The 19662-nt window shown below is 36.5% G+C and overlaps 1 long non-coding RNA gene across 3 annotated transcripts in view; it reads right to left on the minus strand.

Annotated features, from left to right (window-relative positions):
* Positions 1 to 1328: 1328 nt before the first annotated feature.
* LOC105723075 (uncharacterized) overlaps positions 1329 to 19662 on the minus strand; it is a 304135-nt gene continuing 285801 nt past the window's right edge. The window contains exons 3-6 of one of the 3 annotated variants that reach the window (XR_001108739.3): positions 10011 to 10169; positions 6901 to 7009; positions 5250 to 5324; positions 1329 to 2603 (exon numbers count right to left, since the gene is read on the minus strand). This is a non-coding gene — a long non-coding RNA (uncharacterized LOC105723075). Of the gene's footprint in view, positions 5325 to 6900; positions 7010 to 10010; positions 10170 to 19662 lie in introns of all 3 variants that reach the window. The other 2 variants (XR_001108737.3, XR_001108736.3) reach the window with 2 other exon arrangements.

The following is a 19662-nucleotide window of genomic DNA, read 5'->3' on the forward strand; positions in this document are numbered from 1 at the left end:
AGGCTTCACAGATGTGATGGAAACAGAAAATCTCCCTTTTAGAAAAAGTGCATCGGGGCAAGAAATTTTGGGAAAATGTAAAACGTATCCTATTATCTTGGGATTTTCCTAGACTTTCTGGTCATCCAATGAGCGTTTGTGGGATTACTTGCTTCATTCTGTAGGACACACTGTTGTATTTAGTTCATGTTAATAGCATTTATTGGTAAATTTTAAAAAGCTAAGCAAGTTACCATTACAGGTCAAGAATCCATACAAGGCATTGGAGGTCTGTGAACCTCTTGAGATTATATATACAAATTTATGTGTGCAGATAATGTGACTTTTTCTAAGAAAGAGGGGCTTATAGTTTTTTTAATTAATAGTATTCTATAACCTTTCAAAAGTTAAAAATCTCTGTCATCTAGAAATCAGAATGTTCATCAAAATAACATATAATCATTAAATATACAGTAAGAATCAACTTTCTGCAAAGATATGATACAAGCTTTGGAGAACAAAACAAGGAGAGGCATTAGGCTTGTGTAAAAGTATCAGTCTTGGAAGAAAAAGGTGGGAATGCATGTGATTGAAGTAATTAATTATAGAATCATAGTACTGAAGGGGCACTGAGAGATTTCTATTTTATTAACACTGATCTTCCACTTACCAATGAGGATCTCCTTGTCTCCATGGGTCTCCCCTAGATGATTTGACAATTGTCTCAACATTTCCTCCATGTATAATATTTATACTTATAAACATTGATTCATAAAACCAAGGCATAATAAAATTCAGAACAGTTCCCCAAATATATTCAAATCTACCCATTCTCCTACTTTAAGTTTTTCCATTTTCTTTGAAATCTGTTTCTAAGAGGGGAATATTTATTGATTATTCTGTCATTACGACAATTCTATGAGGCCTAGTTTCTAAATTCCCATTTTACCCATGTAGACACTGAGACTCAAAAAGCTAAGTTACTTACCTAAGTCAGAAAAGCTAGAAAGGGTGTTCTGAATGTTTGTCATCAAAGAGGATGGAAGGAGGTCAGTATGCAATTAGGTGAAGGGATCCAGTCTGAACAGAGGACTTGAATTGAATTGTGTTACATTTGATTATTCTGCTTACCTGCTCTCTGGATTTGCAAGCTCATCATTATTTCCATGATAAACTTATTGGGAATTTGCTGCTTTTAATATTTTTTTATTCCAAATACAAATTCGTTATTGAATGCAAATGTTATAATTCAACGTAATATAATTTTATGTACAATGTAACAATGGATTATATTATCATGCTTCCTGGGCTTCATATAGTTGACAAGATAATGACTCCATGCAGCCAAGTGAATCAAAGAGGAAGGGATTTTATTCTGCTTACATAGTGTAGTTTAGACTGAAACACAATTAGCAAACAAAGATAAAACCAAGCATTTACCCATTAGATATTTTAAAATTTTAACTATTAGGTTGAACAGTAGATCCCTGTGACAGACACCACTAACACCAAATTTCTATGAGCTTCTCTGTATTACCCACCTCCCTTGCAGTTAAATTAGGGCCACATGCCTAGTGCTGGTAAATGTAATGTATTGTTTCTAGATTGAGGCACTTAAGAGCCTTAGTACCAACCTCCATCCCTTTCATCTCCTATTCTGTTAACTTTGGAGGCCAAACGTTTCCAATGACATAGCTAGGAGGTGCAGAAGGACCAACCAATCCACACTGGGCTTTCCATGAGTGAGAAGCAAGCATTCAGTGTGTTCAGTCACTGAGAGTTTGAGGGGTTAGTCTACTGTAGCTACTCTCAAAGTGTAAAAACTAACAATGTCAGTGCCTTTTGGAAATTTGTTAGAAATGCAGAATCTATTTCTCGATCCTGAAGATACTAACCAGAATCTATATTTTAACAATATTCCTGGATGAATAATATGCATATTAATTATAGAAGCTCTGTTTTAAACTATATTTGCAATTCTCGTAACTCGGAATGATAGTAATGATGTTTAGAGAATTCCAAACCTGATTTGTATGAAAGGTAATAGCTTAGATTTTCAAAAACACAGACATCTGTGACCTACTGCTGAAGAGTTTCTTGAAGCCTAGAAATTTCTACTAAAATTTCCTAGTGATTCTGATAAGTGGCTAAATTTAAATCTTCGTCAATTCCAACTGGGACTACAGATAGATACACATGATCACTTTAAAATTTGCTACTTCAGAATAATTATGAATTACATAAATCATCAAAACTTAGTGAACAAATATTCTGTAAAGAGTTCCTAGTTCTTACATACAGAGTCAATGGAATTAATGTTTATGTCATTTGTTATCTAATTTGGGGGTGCAAAGTGATCCTCAACTTTTATTAGCATGAGAAACTTGGGGGGAACAAAATCTGAACAGGGAGGGTTGCAGAATGCATTGCCTTGATTTTCACTGCTTTTTCCAACTAGCTGTGTTGCTTTAGTTCTTTCCAGGCTAAACGTATTTTTGAGTTTTAAAGAGCCTGTAGCTGTCTTCATTTAGCAGTTTCCTTATCAGAATGAGGCAGTTCCATATCCTTTTGCAGACAGACATCAGAATACTGGCTCTTCCCTTCTTTATTTCTGACTTTCTCCCCTGTGAGTCAAACCACAGTGAAAAAGGATTGTCACACGGTAAGCTCACTACCAAAGAATGGAGAGCACCTGGCTGCCTTATGAAAAGTCAGTTAGAGTTCCTCTTTTTAAGATTCTCACTGGGATGGTTTTTATTTTGCGTATAATTTGTTTAAAAAATCCTGTCTGTCTCTTTTGAACTGGATCGACAGCTTTCGGCTCCTTTTGGAAACCCCTTGGCTCCTCGCCTTTTCTCTCTGAATGCCCGTTAAGCAGGTAACACAATAGAAAAATCTTTAAACATGGTTTTGCAGAGTTGTTTTCTCATAACAACTCCAATTTTAAATTACAAATAAAAAAAAATCTCATTTTTTATTAACATGCTAAGTCAAAGACAATATTCAGCTGACATAGCTGAGTGGGCCTGATTCCATGGAAATTGCTAACCATGGGTAAAATAAAGTATTTCCAACAAGGACCTAAGCAAGGCCCAACCCCTAATGAAGAAATGCCATTTATTCAAGGACTTAAAAAACAGGGAATGTGGCTGTAAAGGGGAGGGGGGTAGCAGAAGTCACCAGGGATTGTAGGAACTTGGGCATCAAGAGAAGGAAAAGGGGAATAGAAAGGGTAAGATGTAGGAGATGGCAAAAAACACATCCTAGGAGGAAAGATGGAGAGAATGAGGGAGGCATGTTGAAAGTAAGGCTGTTTTTCACAGTTTAAGCAGCAAATCTTTCTCAATAAAACAAACAAAAACAACGCCCCCCCCAACAAAAACTATGAATTTGTTGTTCAGAACTCATAAGAGTAGATATACACAAATCAAACTGAATTGAAGATAAAAATGTATTTCGATTCAAAGAATTGGTTAGTCATTGGCTAGTGTATGTGTGGTGTTAACAGGTTTATATGTAGATAGTCTCTTAAATAGTCATTTCCTCCTCCTACACAGGATAATCAGGCTGGTTGAATGTATGAAATATTTAATGAAGAGAGTTGTGATGTAATGTTTCTGTCTCTCTCTCATGACTTTTGGGTTTTATTACCATTTCAGCTCTGAATCTTCTCTGATTTAGGATTATCCTAACCTGAGGATGCCTTTTGGCTATGTTTTTGTCTCTTTCTTTAAACTACTTTCTCTCATTCTTCCTTGCCCTCCAGTCTGTACTTTCCCTTCATGTTATCTGCTTCTCCCTAGAGGCAATATTCCTTGCCTTCTTCAAATGTATTTTAAAGGGCTAATCCAGAGCTGCCACCTAGTGCTTCTGTTTAAGGCCTTAGAAGGGCTTGATAGTTTTGCAAGAGAATATGTATATCTGAACTCCCTCCATGAGCAATTTTGAATTCCTGGGAACTCTGTATGAAGTGAACAGTGAGTCCTGTGAGTCATGAAGGGCAGATACCAAATAGTTCTTCCCACTCAAAGGGACACCTAGGTTAGAGACTCCAAAATGGGATTCATCAGTGCCTGGAAGCTACTAAGAGAAATGAGAGAGACCCTAAGGTTGAGATTCCAGAGAGTTTGATTCTCAGAAGGAATCATGACCACACTTTTATAAGAAAAGTGGCAAGCTAACCAGGAAATGCAAGGTGGTAATGCCTGTCTGACTTGCCTAATACATTAGCTAAAATGGATCACAGCAGTCTTAGTTTCCAGTTCTCATAAAGAGAAGGAAAGAAAGATAGAGAAGAAAAAAATAATATAAAAAATCATGACAAAAGTTATCTGCTTAGAAAAATGTTAGCATAGCAGGCTTTCCAATCATTGAATTCCTGTTTACAAAGTTAGCCTTTGCCTAAAGCATGGAAACACAGATTTTTGAGAGAGTCCTATCATTTCTGATAAGAAAGCCTCACTGTGCCTAAACTGTGCAAATAACATAATTTATGTTGAATGCCTGTGTGCCTTCTGGGAGTGTGGAACTTAATATGTGTTTAGTAGACAGAGCCTAAGTGGTCAGCTCCAGGTAAAAACTTTGGGTGCTAAATATCTAATGAACTTCCCTGATAGGCAACATTTCATAATTTGTTAGTAGAGGAATTCAGTGTATCAAGTATCATTCTACTGGGAGGAGGAGACTCTTGGAAGCTTGAATCTGGTTTTCTCTGGACCTCATGCACCTTTTCCCTTGGCTGATGTTTTTGTATCCTTCTGCAATAAAGCATAGCCATGAGTACAACTCTGTGCTGAGTCCTGTGAGTCCTGGCAAGTTACTTAACCTGGCTGTGATACTGGGAACCCATGATATTTCACCTTTCTGCCATTATTTAGTAACTTCAATTTTTAAAATAATAAGTTGATTTTATAAACCACTCAAAAGAAATTCATATTCGTCTTTTCTGTACTCACTAACTTTGAGTTTTGCTTGGAAAATGAGATTAAAATAAATGTTATTTTGAAATGTTTGGCAGGTGAGGCCAATGAGAAATGCTAATATTCCTTTTATATAACTAATTAGACAACCAAAATGTTGAAAATGAAGTGTCAAGTGAGAAGCAGTTTGGAACAGAGTAAAAAACTTGAGTGTGAGGTTTGACTTCACCATTTAGTTACCCTGTGACTTTGCAAAAGTTAACTTTTCTGAACTTGAGTTAAAAAAAAACATAAAAGGGGACGTTTATACTGGCTTGTGAATATTGTTCACAAGCTATAGTTCATACTCACTGTGAATATAAATTGAATCCTGAGTATTTATTTAGATTCCACAAAGGCAAAAAATACGTTCTTCTCCATGTTGGGCTGGAATTACATACATACAATGAAAACATTGCTTTGGTATTTAATTGCAATAACTAGTATCATACCACTTTTTTTGTATAATGATGTATCACAGTTATCTCAGATTGATTTATTGCTTTGTTGTGAAACTTGTTTTTCATTGATTTTTCCCCCTCAGTGCTCTTTTTTACTAATTGATTGATTTGATTGTTAGAGCTTCAACTACATCTCTGAAGACGGATTAGAATAATTATTGCAGTCTGCTGTTTAATCATTCTGCCACACAATTACTGCTGCTATGTGCTCTTCACTAACACTTTATTAGCTGTAGTAATTGTAGTTGAGTTTAATACTTTCATAAGATACTTAGAATTGATAACTTGGTCATTATTAAGGGGGCACTTTTATGGAATCTGCAGGCTCCTGAACAAGTGAAAAGCTCACACTTATTTCTCCTTTTGGTTACCTCTTAAGAAGTACTTGAATATTACACCTCCCATTCAATTATAGTCAGTCATAAATGCCCAACCTAGAGAGGTAGAACAAGGCATTCCATAGCTCAGAGAATGCCAATTGTTTAAGAATCTGAGCCTGAAACAGGGTAACACATTCTCCTTGATTGCCACCATCCCCAAGCCTGGGAATAGTATGTGGCTATGCTGCAGAGGAAGAAAATCATATTGTTGTTTATTAATTGTGTATTATAATTTTTTTTGATAAGCCTGTAAAGATCTTTTCCCAAGGTTGCTTTTTCTCTGATACCTACATAAGTTGAGCAGGGTGATCTTCTGAAGTAGAACACAAAGTTTTAGCAGTGTAAGGTGAAGCATCCTTTTCTACCTTCCCTTTGTTACACTGAGCTGGGTGAATTCTTTCTAACACCCCTGCACTCTGCACTGAACTTGCCCCCTCTACCTCCTTGAGAAAGAGTGTGGGGCCAGGGACCAGGACAAATGCTAGGAGCTGCTCTGGAATGATCGAACTTTATTTCAAAACTCAAGATGTGGGCTCATTCCTAATTCAACTGCACACGTAACTATTTACTCACTGTATTGCTTTCCACACATTGAAGACAGCCACACTTATTTGTAGTGTTTGAGATTATTATAAAAGAGCGTTGCTCTAGTGTTAAGTTACATTAATAATCTGCTGCATCAGAGTTGCCTACACTGGAAGCAAAACACTTTGGAAGCTAATTCTGATTTCCTCTTTTGTCTTCTACTTTAATCACAATCATACTAGTCACTAAATCGTTTGTGAAAAAAATGGGTTTTTAAAAAGCATTTGCTTTTAAATAATTCTTTCCACCATCTTTTCTTTTTTTTCCTATTTTTTTCTCTCTGTCACACACACACACAAACACACACACCATTGACTGCATTACTTGTTCTGATTATCTCATATGTCAATATCTCCAATTTTAGAGTTTATAATTTGAACAAATGATAATCTGTATGTCATGATGAAGATAACTCTCCATACTTGTTTTGAAATTCAGAAATGTACAGTTTCCCTCCCATTTTTGTTTCTTCATTGAGCTATAGGAAAAAAATTGGAATGTAGAAGGTTTATATAAAAATACTCTTTAATAACTTACGCTTAGAGGAAGACACTGCAGAATTTTTTTTTGCAATTATAATTCTCATTAATTTTTGACATGCTTAGGAATTATTTTCCAATCCCACTGCTCCTCAGTCAAGAAAGTCCTATTGGATGAGAAATAAATGGCAAAATGTGTAAGCAAATTCAAAACATAGGGACCTGGCAAAGATCTGTAATGCAACGGCAAACCTTTTATGTTTCTTTCAATAGAGCACATTGACAAGTTTAAGAAGAGCCATCACCACATGTTCTCACTTACAGGTGGTTGTTGAACAATGAGAAGGAGGGGAACGTCACACACTGGGGTCTGTTGAGGGGTGAGGGGCTAAGGGAAGGACAGCAGGGGATGGGGAGGCTGGGGAGGGATAACATTAGGAGAAATGCCTGATGTAGCTGACAGGGGAATGGAGGCAGCAAACCACCATGGTATGTGTGTACCTATGCAACAATCCTGCAAGATCTGCACATGTACTGCATAACTTAAAGTACAATAAAAAATAAAAATAATAAGTAAATAAGAGGCATCTAGGTTTGAAAGAAACCTAATGCCTTAGGTTCCCAACTTGCCTTCATGAATAGGTTCAAACACAGATAGATCTTGCTGTGATTTTGCATGGTAGAAGAGAGGATGCAACTATGTCTGACCATGTCAGATAAAGAATCAATAGCTGCTCACTTCTGTAAAGTAAGCTATCATCTTTGGACCTTCTTGGGCACTTTCACTTATCTTCAGAAGATATAATCTGACTCAACTTGTTTCCAGGAAAGCACAAAGGATTTTTTTCCCTTTGAGTTAAGTGGTAGGATTCTGTAGTCCTTTTTCATCAAGTATTTAAGTTTAACAGAAGCTTAACCTATAAGAATTTATTGAGCTGCAGTAATAGATTGTAAGCACTATACATTTTTTTCAGAGATAGTATATACATTCATTGGGTATTTATTTTCTATATAACCACCAATTATCCATTTTAACCGTCAATTTTAATAATAATAATAGCAGTGTGGTCATCTGAATAACAGCTTCCTAAAATATCCAGAGTCCTAATCCCTGGAACCATAAAAATTACCTTATATAGCAAATGAGACTTGGCAGATGTAATTATCTTGAGATTGGGAGATTATTTTGGTTTATTTAGGTAGACACTAAATGCAATCACAAGTGTCCTTATAAGAAGCAGGCAAACGAAAATTTGACACAGAAGAGAAGGTCATTTGAAGGAAGTGGAGGGAAGCAGAGAGAGAGAGAGGAATCCTGTGCCACTAACTAACTTCCAAGATGGAGGAAGGAGCTACAAACCTGAAAATACAACCAGTCACTAACAGCTGTGAAATATAAGGAAATGGATTCTCAGTTGGAATCTCCAGGGCTATGTCCTACTAACACCTGATTTCAGCCCAGTGAAACCCATTATGAACTTCTGTCTCCAAAACTCTAAAAAAAAAATATGTGCTATTTTTAGCCACAACATTTATGATAATTTGTTATGGCAGCCAATGGGAAACTAACATAAGTGGTATCAGTAACAACTAACATCAAATGACCATGTGCACTTTTAGTTATCAGTAAAGAACTGTGCTAGGAATTCCTCATAGATTTTTTTAAATTTTATACTCACAAAGTGATGTAAAGTAAGTATTAAAATTACTCTCATTTTATAGATGACGAAACTGAGACTCAGAAAAGAGCTGAGATTAAGCCCATATATGCCCAACTTCAAAACTGATTCTCTGAACCTGTACAGGGATGTTGTGTCCCCAAGGTGTTTATATTCTAGAAAAGAACCGCTGCTGCTCACAGGGTACCTGTGAATAGAGAATGGCTACTCCATAGGCAGGGCAGTGGCTTAAGCTGCTCAACTAAGGATACTTATTGTTACTTCTTGATAATATGCTAAACAAGGGGTGCATTAATGAGTTTTCCTTATGCTAATGCATTATAATTCATGTATAATGGGCAGTGAGGGCAACTAGATGTTACTTTTGTCACCGTCTTGGTTTTGGTGGGTTTTGGCTGGCTTCTTTACCACATGCTGTTTTTTCAGCAAGGTCTTTGTGACCTGTAGCTTGTGCCAACCTCCTAGCTCATCCTGTGACTTAGAACGCCTAACCTCCTGGGAATGCAGCCCAGTAGGTCTCAGCCTCATTTTACCCAGGCCCTATTGAAGATGGATTTGCTCTGATTCAAATGCATGTGATATATTTCCCTGCTCCTTTTTATAAGAAAACTCTTAATCCTGAGGGTTATAGAAGGACAAAGATACACATTCTGTAACTTCTTCAAGCTTAATAAGGGCAATGATATTTCTGCCTATTAGGGTCTCTTGTATTCAGGGTAGAGAGGAGCTCAGTCAGAAAGCATTTGTATGTTGAGGGTCATTCATAACTCTTGAGTTCCAACAAAAGGGAATATCTTGAAGATTAATTTGTTAAATTTAAAAAATATTCAGTAAGCTTATACTGCATTCCTACACAAAGAGTACAGCAGCAATATATTCCACCACAGTAAAGCAAAATAAGCAAAATTATCCCAAGCAAACTAAATAAGGTGTTCCATGAACAGGGAAATGTTGGAACCAAGCTGATATGGGGTTCCTAACTGATTCCAATATGTGTCCAGAATTAGCGTACTGATCTGGATTTTTGCATTACCCATCCTACTTGTCTCTACTGAGCTGCAGCCAGAGATCACTAGTTTGTTCCCAGGACAAGCTGTCGGTCTAAATTGCAGGAAAAATCTTAAAAACAACTGATGAGTCTGGAATCTAATAAGAAGTATACAATAGTTCTTGAAACATAATTTTTCTCTTCCCAGCTTTCCATTTTTACTAAAGACAAATCATGGTAAAACTGATTTGCTTTATTATTCTTGGCCTGATTAGTTGTATAAAGTGCAGCAAGAATAACTATTTTTCACACAGGCTTTTAAAATTGGCTTGGATGCTTTGTTCCACAGAAGAAATCTCTGATAAGACTTTTTTTAAAGCCAAGCTCAGACATGGATTTGTATCCTCAGATACCTAAGAATTGTGTAAATTCCTCTCCTTCTGAGGTTCCAAAATAACTTGGGGCTCCTGAGACTGTCATAAAGTGACATTCTTTACTTACCACAGGTTATAAATCCTGCACAGTCTGTGTAGATAAGACATGAGGCTAGTTTTCCCAAGGGACTTTTATTGGCTCTGTAAGTCAAGTTTGATTCGTTAAAGGAAAGCACACCATTCCAGTCAACGCCTTGGTAAAATAACCAGTTTCTTAAATTGTGTCCTATTACAAAAGAAAACAGATCCTTATTGTACTTATGCAAATAACTATATTGGCATAAGTTAAGAATATTCATAACTAATTTCCAAATTCTGAAGAAATCAGGTAGAAAGAAACAAATATGCTCCAAATTTTGTTTACAGGACTGTATTTTACTTAACTGTTAAAGACTGTATATAGCTCAAAAGTTTTTTTGACTCTTAAAAACAAAACAAAGAATAAGTAACATATTAAGTAAAGTCAAAAAGATTTCTTCAATCTTTTATTAGCTCAGTCTATGCAGTTAACTCCTGTCTTGTTTGATAGTCACAAATATTTCAGCTCTCCATGAGTCTTTCCTCTATTCTGATGTCACAGTTTTCAATCTTATTAGAAACCTGCATTCAAGAGCACTTGCCAAAGTCCTGTAGTTTATTATAAGCCATCTTTTAAAGAGGATCAAAACAAGACTATGGATGTGTCTGTGGATGACAAAAGTCTTAGGACAGCCATATTAAAACCACAATTGAAAGGGAAGTTTTAGTTACTTCTGTGGTATATAACAATTTTACATAACAAACTTAACTATTAACAACATACACAAAGTCTAGAATTTCAGGAGTTTTTCATAATTTTGGAACACATACCAATAACATATTTATACCAATATGACCCAAAGAAAGCTAAAATGATTTCATATTTCATGATGCTTCCTGTATGGATTTTATACCAAATAAGCCAAAATTTACCTTTACATTAGTGTACTATTAATATTAAATCAAATTCCTAATAATACCTTATAGATAAATTTACTCAATCTTAAACAGTTTGACCATAATGTAAGATTCTTATAAACTTTTTTTCCTCACCTCCCAACAAAGTGGATCATAAACCTTTTATAACCCTTTACAATTTTTGTGAAAGAGCAGGTCAGTGCTCTAAGAAAAACCTGCTGTTCTTTTATTCTAATGTTCAATTACAGAAAAACTGAATATTCCTTTAGCTTTAGCCAATATATTCACACACAGAATTTCTTTTTCAAGATTAATTTTTTACAAAATTTCTACGACTTGCTCAAACATTCAGCTTTATCTTATCTAATTTAAAACAATCCTTTAATCCTTTAACCTAGGCAGAAAAACCACATTCTCATGACTTCTTACAATCTTTCACCAAAAACACATTTCACTTTCCTTGCATAACTTGCATATAAGACTATCTTTGTTTCCCAAAGATTACTAAAGTCATGTGAACTAAAAGGCATTACAGCTTTTATTTTTCTGAGAAAATAGTGATTTAATCTCTTATTTTAAAATTAATTAACAAAAGCCCTTTTATATCACACACAGCATATATAAATACACAGACAGAAGACTGAGTAGTTGTAAGATTTTTTATTTGTCAGTTTCTTTAATTTTTTCTTTCTTTTTTTTTTCACCTAGCCCCCTCCTCATTTATCAGTTTCTTAATTGGATCACTGGCTTCAGAGTGGAACCCTTGGAGGAACAGAGTCAGGAAAGCATGCAGTTTCTACAGACTAATAAGCAGGCACAGCTGGAAGGCAAAACAGAGCCCCCTAAATTGAGGGTCCCATTTTATACCAGATCCTGAATCCCCCCCCACCCAAAAAAGAAGGAATCAGCTCATCTTCCATGGGAGTCTTATCTCTCAATGGGAGATAAGAAGGTATTTCCATACCTTCAGTGTGGCCAAGAACATGCTTCCCTAATCCAAACATGCACAGAGCTAAGTATTCACCCATAACTGCCATCAGCCACTCCTAAAAGGATATTTCCTACCTAGTTATTACACTTCAAATTTCTCTTATAATGCAAAGTAATTTCTGATACCAGCAAAAGTAAAAAACATCAGATAATGCAATGCAAAACAGAATAAAGTCTTAGATTTTGAGTGAAGTCTATTCACTTTCAATACCTAGGTTTCCAAGAGGAAAACAGAGATTTTTCCCAAAATGAGATCACTGGCACCTCCTGTTTTCCCCAAGGAGTCCCAGGCTCTTAGAGCTTGAGTATCCACTTTAAGGCTTTTAACCATTGCACTCTTAAAAAATTTTTTTAAAAATCTCTTATTACCCAACTTCAGTCATGCCAAACCACCAATATTTCTGGATTTTGAATTTTACCAAAGGTAAACTGCAGATGCTCAGAGAAAGAAAAATTTAAGACAGTTCATGGAGGGGGAAAATAACAAATGTTCATGCAGATATCAAACCAGAAAGTATTCATTCCCTAAGCTGGGAATTAAACCTGGGCTGCCGTTTTGAAAAGACAAAGCCTTAGCTACTGAGCTACAGCACTGGGCAGTTCCATTGCCCTTGCCATCATGATCCTAGAGCAGTTAGTTTTGAGCTTGCAAATGATTTTTATGCTTAAGGTAACTTTTAGCACTAACAATGAACCCCAAAATTTCTGTCTGCTGGATGGTGGAAATCAAGAGAAAGTAGTGCCACGTGGTTACAAGGTCAAGTGTCCAAAGACATAAAACAAGACAAAATGAAAACTTCATCCAGTGTTTTTCAGGGGCCTGTAGCAAAGTTTATAACTGACCAGTTTGTTGGGCCATCTGGAATAGTGGGCTTACAGGTGTCCTAGGCCTGCATTCTATCTACCCCTCTTTATGACAGAACAATACAGAAAGACACACAAGGCATATCAGGTTTGCTACAGCTTAAGACTGGCGTGTTTTTCCCCCCATTAATCAACACTTGCCTGTGGTAGGTTGGGGAGGGTGAAGAGCTCAGAGAGGCCAGAGAAAGACCCACCCATCCCAGTGACACTAAATCAAAAGTTCAGGAAGCTGCTTGTCAGTTGAGAAGGGATCTTTTCCAGCAGTCCCATTTGCTCTGAAGTTTTCCCCTTCAGGGAAGAAAAAGCTCCTATGTTCCATGATCCTGTACAACCCAATTCTGTCACCCACAGCCATCAGCAAAGAAATGCAAGGCATATTAATCCAAAGAGAATGGTGGTTAACATTCCATAGTGCCGAATCCATTTTTAGCCAAAAGGAACTTTACTGAGAGGGGCCTCTAACCTCATAACTCTTAGAAAGAATTTTAACCCTCCTAAGTTGGGTCTTGAACCCAAGTTTAATCAAGCATGCTTGCCTTTTTTAAAAGAGGCCTTTAACTCACTTTGTCTTAGGAGAAACTCTAACTTCCCTAAGTTAGTGCCTCTTCCATCCTTTTCCTGGTACCCCACAACTTACCCAAAGTTAGCCAATTGATGTTTCAGTCTATTTCCTCTGGGTCAGGGGTCTCCTCAGTATTATCCCTTTGGGGTTCACCAGGAAGATGTTACCAGAAATAAATCTGGATTCAGACCCCAAGAGAGGGTTCTTGGATCTCATGCAAGAAAGAATTCAGGGTGAGTCCATAGAGTAAAGTGAAAGCAAGTTTATTAAGAAGGTAAAGGAATAGTGACTGGTTACTCCATAGGCAGGGCAGCCAGAGACATAGCTTCTTGTGTCAGAGACAGCAGATTGAAATAATCATTCATTCTTCATACATATTCTGATTGCATAAAGTTCCTACTATCTTGCAACTTACAATCTTGTGGGAAAAATAGATAAGCAGATTCAAAGTTGAATCTTATGTAAGGATAACCTTAGGGGTATGCATGGGATATTATGCACAAACGTATAAAGAACATAGGCTGTGGTGGTGACACTAGTAGTATGAGGCTGGAATGGATATTAGAAAAGGTTTCTTGAGGTAGTGGCATTTGAGCTGACTCTTGAATGAGAAATAGGAACAGTTCAGCTAAAAGAAAACTGAAGGCCCTCCAGGCAGAGAGAATAGCATACTCTAAGGCCCCGAGGCAAAGGAGACTGTGGAACTTTGAGAAAATTACAAGTCATGTGTTGTGACCATAAGGGCTGCATTTGGCATGGAGGGAGGATATGGTAGGTAGGACATGATGAAAAAAGATAGAGAGGAGGCCAGGCTAAATAAAAAGACTCTTGAAAGTTTCAGTTCTACTGCATCCTTTTTCTCAGATCATACTGTCTCTTTAGCTCAGTCTAATCAGTACTCTCCTTTAATTAGTTCACACAATCCACTATTTCTAAGGATGCTTATTACCTCCACTATATCCAAGGGGTATTTTCTATACCCTTGTCTTATCCGGCCTCTCAGAAGAGTCTGACACAGCTGACCACTCTCCTTGAAATGCTCTCTTAATTAAGCCTCTCTGCTACCATGCAATGACTCTCTGACTGCAACTCAGGTTTCCTTATAAGTCCATACTACTTTACCCAATTTTTAAATGTTGGATTTCTTCAAGGTTGGAAACAGTTTCTCTTATTTTCTGACTTTACTCTATCCTCCTCCATTTAAATCAGGCACTTCTGCCTTATAGTTTCATAACATTAAAGCTTTTTTATCACAACATTCTTGTTTGCAATTTTGAACAGAATCAACGATAATAAATTACCCACCATTCCCTCAATGTTTGGGTTAGTGTACACAGTCATTACATACTGGCTGAATAATTAAATGAATAAATTGTACAATAGTGGGTAAGAAATATTGAGGCAACTCAATTTGATCATATTTGCATGGCTATAATGTGGTGAATAAATGAGAGAAAGACATGATTGGAGGCAATTAGAAAGCTGTTGTAATAACCCAAGTGAGAAACATGAGGATCCAAACTAAAGAAGCAGCTGTGGAGGGGGAGAAAGGAGACATATTTGAGAAATATTTATGAGGTGGAATTCATAAAATCTGGTGATGAACTTAATGTGAGGACCAAGGGAAAGATAAGAATTATACGTAAGTTTATAGCTTAGGTGGTTATGCAATTCAGTGACATAGACGCTATATGGGAGAAGAAGCTGGGCATAGATAATTATTATAAATTTAGATTTAGATACATTAATTTTGAGATCCATATAGTGGACACATGCCCAGATTTGTGGTATGTGGGTTTGGCACTGATATGCTTTGGCTGTGTTCCCACCCGAATCTCATCTTGAATTGTAGCTTTCATAATCCCCACATGTTGTGGGAGGGATCCAGTGGGAGATACTTGAATCATGGGAGTTGTTTCCCCCATACTGTTCTCATGGTAGTGAATAAGTCTCCTGAGATCTGATGGTTTTATAAGTGGAAACCCCTTTCTCTTGGTTCTCATTCTCTCTCTTGCCTGCCACCAATGTAAGATGTGACTTTCACCTTCTGCCATGATTGTGAGGCCTCCCCAGCCATGTGGAACTGAGTCCATTAAACATCTTTTTCTTTATAAATTACTCAGTCTTTGGTATGTCTTTACCAGCAACATGAAAATGGACTAATACAGGCACTCAGCAGAGGAAACTGTAGATACGAATTTATTATTAGGAGAAATGTGGATTTGTATTCACCTTTCCCTTCCACTTATTTTTTCCTTTTGTTTTCCCAAAGCAAATATCAAATAGTTGAAATATAAATAAATTTATTCATTTTTCTCTTCATTTCAGAAAGGAATTGAGGCAACAGGCCTTAATTAAACGCACTCTGGTGGAAGAGAACTTTTGATACCAACTGCCATGCCTTGAATGTTTATCCCCTCCAAAACTCATGTTGAAATTTAACTGCCATTGTGATGGCATTTGGAAGTGAGATCTTTAAGAGATGTTTAGGTCTTGAGGCCTCTGCCTTCATGAATGGACAAATACCATTATCATGAGAGTGGGTTTGTTATTGTAAAAAAGGGTTTGTTATTATGGGAGTGGATTTTCTTCCTCTTCCTCTTTCTCCCTCTCTCTCTTTGTCTTACCCTCTCATTGCCCTTCAGACATGTGATGACTTACACTGTGTTACAGTGCAGTAAGAAGGCCCTCACCAGATGCTGGCGCCTTGGTCTTGGGCTTCCCATTCTCTAGATGTATGAGAAATAAATTTCTATTTCTTATAAATTGCCCAGTCTGTGGCATTGTCTTACTGCATTACAAAATGGACTAAGACATTAACCTTGTTAGAAAAAATCCAATATGGCCTCCTTTTTTGCCACGAAAATATATAGTTTTATAGTGGATGTACATAATACAGTAAGAAGTTCAGCCTCAAGTAGGTTTGTTAAGATTTGGCTGGAAAAGGTTTATTAATATAACATATGGAAGTATTTTAAAAATATAGTTATCATAAAGCTATATTCATAACGGGTTTTGCAGTTTTAGCACTTGGCTGTTATGGGGTGGCTGTAATGAACTCTGATTTGGGCTGTGAGAGAATTACCTAAAAGAAGAAAAAAACAAGGTCATAATTTTCTGCTGATATAAGCTCTCTCTACATTCTGGTAAGATTCACAAATAAGGCTTAGTGGGTCTAGGTATATCTGTAAAGTGCTACGGTTGTTATATAGTCTTAATAAGTAGAATTCGAAATGATCTTAAACAGAAATTTTTATATCTTCTAATCATCCAGAAATTCTTGCCTAAACTCTTCAAGGCAGGATGGTTTTGAATCATTATATATCTACACAATGACTTTGTTTTGTCCTCATATCCAGTTCTTGAGAATGTAATAGCCCAAGGTCTCCTAGTTTATCTAGTTTTCTGGTGTTATGGGTTGAATTATATACCCCACAAAAGATACATTGAAAAGTCTTAACCATCAGTACTTGTGTGTATGATCTTATGTTGAAATAAAGTCTTTGCCTATATTATCAAGTTAAGATAAGGTCATTACAGTGGAGTCTAATTCAATATGACTGATCTCTTCATAAGAAGAGGAAAATATCATGTGAAGACAAAAACGCCCAGAAAAAGTGCCATGAAATAAAGGCAGGGACTAAAGTAATGCAACTGAAACCAAAGAACACCAAAGATTGATAGTCACCACCTGAAGCTAGAAAGAGGCATAGATGTTCTTAAAGGGAGCATGGCCCTGCTGATACCTTGATTTTAGACTTCAAGCTTCCAGAACTGTGAGAGTATAAATTTATATTCTTGTAAGCTATCCAGCTGTGTCACTTTGTTATGGTAACCCTAGGAATCTAATACAGCATGTGAAGAAAAGGTTGTCATTTGACAGCCAAAAGGGCAAGAGGTAAGACATTATAAGAATCTCCCAAAATATTCTATCTCTCATTTTTTCTTAATTCTTGGGAAGAACAGATGCATTACCCTTTAAGGCACTATAAAACCTTGTATTAGACTATTATTCAAGGCAATAATATGAAAGGAGGGGGATGGTATTTATTTGACCAGGAAATATCCTGAAATGGATAAAATGATGATGTTCAGTGTGACACAGACTAGTGTCCCTAGCTTCAAATTGAGGATACTTTTACTCTAAGAGCTTGGAACCTGCCCTACAAAGGTTTAATTGATACCTAATTTACATAATGTATTATCTTTGTTGTCAGATTTGCTTAATTTCTGAAGAAAAGGCCTCTTCATCCTATACAGGAATACTTTGATTGTGCTTTGTTTTACTGCACTTAGCAGATATTTCGTTGTGTTTTTTTTTAAACTAAAAGTTTGTGACAAACTAAGCAAGTCTTTTTGTGCCCTTTTGCAATAGGATGTGCTTACTTCATTTCTGTGTGTCACATTTTAGTAATTCTCACAGTATTGTAAACTACATTATTATCATCATCATCATCAGTATAGTGATCTGTGATCAGTGATCTTTCATGTTACAATCATAATTATTTTGGGGCACAGCGAACCATGCCCATGTAAGATGGTGAACCTAATCAATGCATGTTGGGTATTCTGACTGCTCCGATGGCAGGCCATTCCCTACTCTCTCTTCCTTTCCTTGGGCCTCCCTATTCCCTCAGACAGAATGATACTAAAATTAAGCCAATTAATAACCCTATAGTGGCTTCTAAGTGTTGAAGTGAAAGAAAGAGTCACACATCTGTCACTTTAATTCAAAAGCTAGAAATGATTAAGCTTAGTGAGGAAGGCATGTTGAAAGCTGAGATAGGTTTCTTGCACCAAAAAGAGCCAAGTTGTAAATTTAAAGGAAATGTTCTTGAAAGAAATTGAAAGCACTACTCCAGTGAACACACAAATGATAAAGTGAAACAGTCTTAATATAAAGAAAGTTTTAGTGGTTTGAACAGATCAAACCATTCACAATATTCCCTTAATCCAAAACAAAATCCTAACTCTCTTTAAGTGTATGAAGGCTGAGAGAAGTGAGGAAACTGCAGGAGAAATGTTTGAAGCTAGCAGATGTTGGTTCATCAGGTTTATGGAAAGAAGCCATCTCCATATAAACATACAGAGAAAGCAGCAAGTTATACAGAAGATCTCACTAAGATAATTGTTGAATATGGCTGCACTAAACAACAGATTTTCAATGTTGACAAAACAGCCTTCTATTACAGGAAGATGTCATCTAGGATTTTCATGGCCAGAGAGGAGAAGTTAATGTCTGGCTTCAATGCTGCAAAGAATGGGATGACTGTCCTGTTAGAGCTTAATGTAGCTAGTGACTAAGTTGAGGCCAATGCTCATTGACCATTCCAAAAATACTAGGGCTTTTAAGAATTATGCTAAATCTACTCTACCTATGTTCTATCAATGAAACAACAAAGCCCAGGTAATAGCACATCTTTTTATGGCATGATTTGCTGAGTATTTTAAGTCCACTGTTGGGACTTACTGCTTAGAAGTTTCTTTTCAAATATTACTGCTCATTGAAAATGCACCTTGTCACCTAAGCACTCTGATGGAGATATACAAGGAGATGAATAATGTTTTCATGCCAGTTAACACAACATTTATTCTGTAGTCCATGGATCAAGGAGTAACTTTGAATTTCAAGTCCTTTTACGTATGAAATACATTTCATAAGGCTATAACTGCTATAGTGATTTTTCATATGGATCCAGGCAAAGAAAATGGACCACCTAGAAAGGATTTACCATTCTATGTGCCATGAAAAACATTTTGTGATTTTCATGAGAGAAGGTGGAAATGTCACACTAACTGGAGTTTGGAAGAAGTTGGTTCTAATCCTTATGGATGACTTTGACGGGTTCAAGACTTTAGTGGAGGAAGTAACTACAAATGTGGTGGAAACAGTATGAGAACTAGAAGTAGACGTGGAGCCTGATGTGAATGAACTGCTGTAATCTCATGATAAAACTTGAACAAATGAGGAGTGGCTCCTTATGGGTGAACAAAGAAAGTCATTTTTCTTGAGATGGAATTTATTCGTTGTAAAGATAATGTGAACATTGTTGAAATGTCAGTGAAGAGTTTAGAGAATTACATAAGGTTACTTGATAAAGCAGTAGCTAGGTTTGAGAGGATTGACTACAATTTTGAAAGAACTTCTACTACTGTGGATAAAATGCTGAAATTTTAGTGAAAGTAAGAGTTAATCAATGCAGCAAACTTCATTGTTATCTTATTTTAACAAATTGGCACAGCTACCTCAAACTTTAGCAACCACCAATCTAATCAATGAGCAGCCAGCAATATTGAGGCAAGATACTCCACCAGCAAAATGATTGTGGTTTGCTGAAGGCTCAGATGATTGTTAGAGTTTTTCTTA

Source organism: Aotus nancymaae, unplaced genomic scaffold, assembly GCF_030222135.1.
Source record: "Aotus nancymaae isolate 86718 unplaced genomic scaffold, 86718_ANA_hifiasm-v0.15.2.pri h1tg000011l, whole genome shotgun sequence".
NCBI classification, from domain to species: domain Eukaryota; kingdom Metazoa; phylum Chordata; class Mammalia; order Primates; family Aotidae; genus Aotus; species Aotus nancymaae.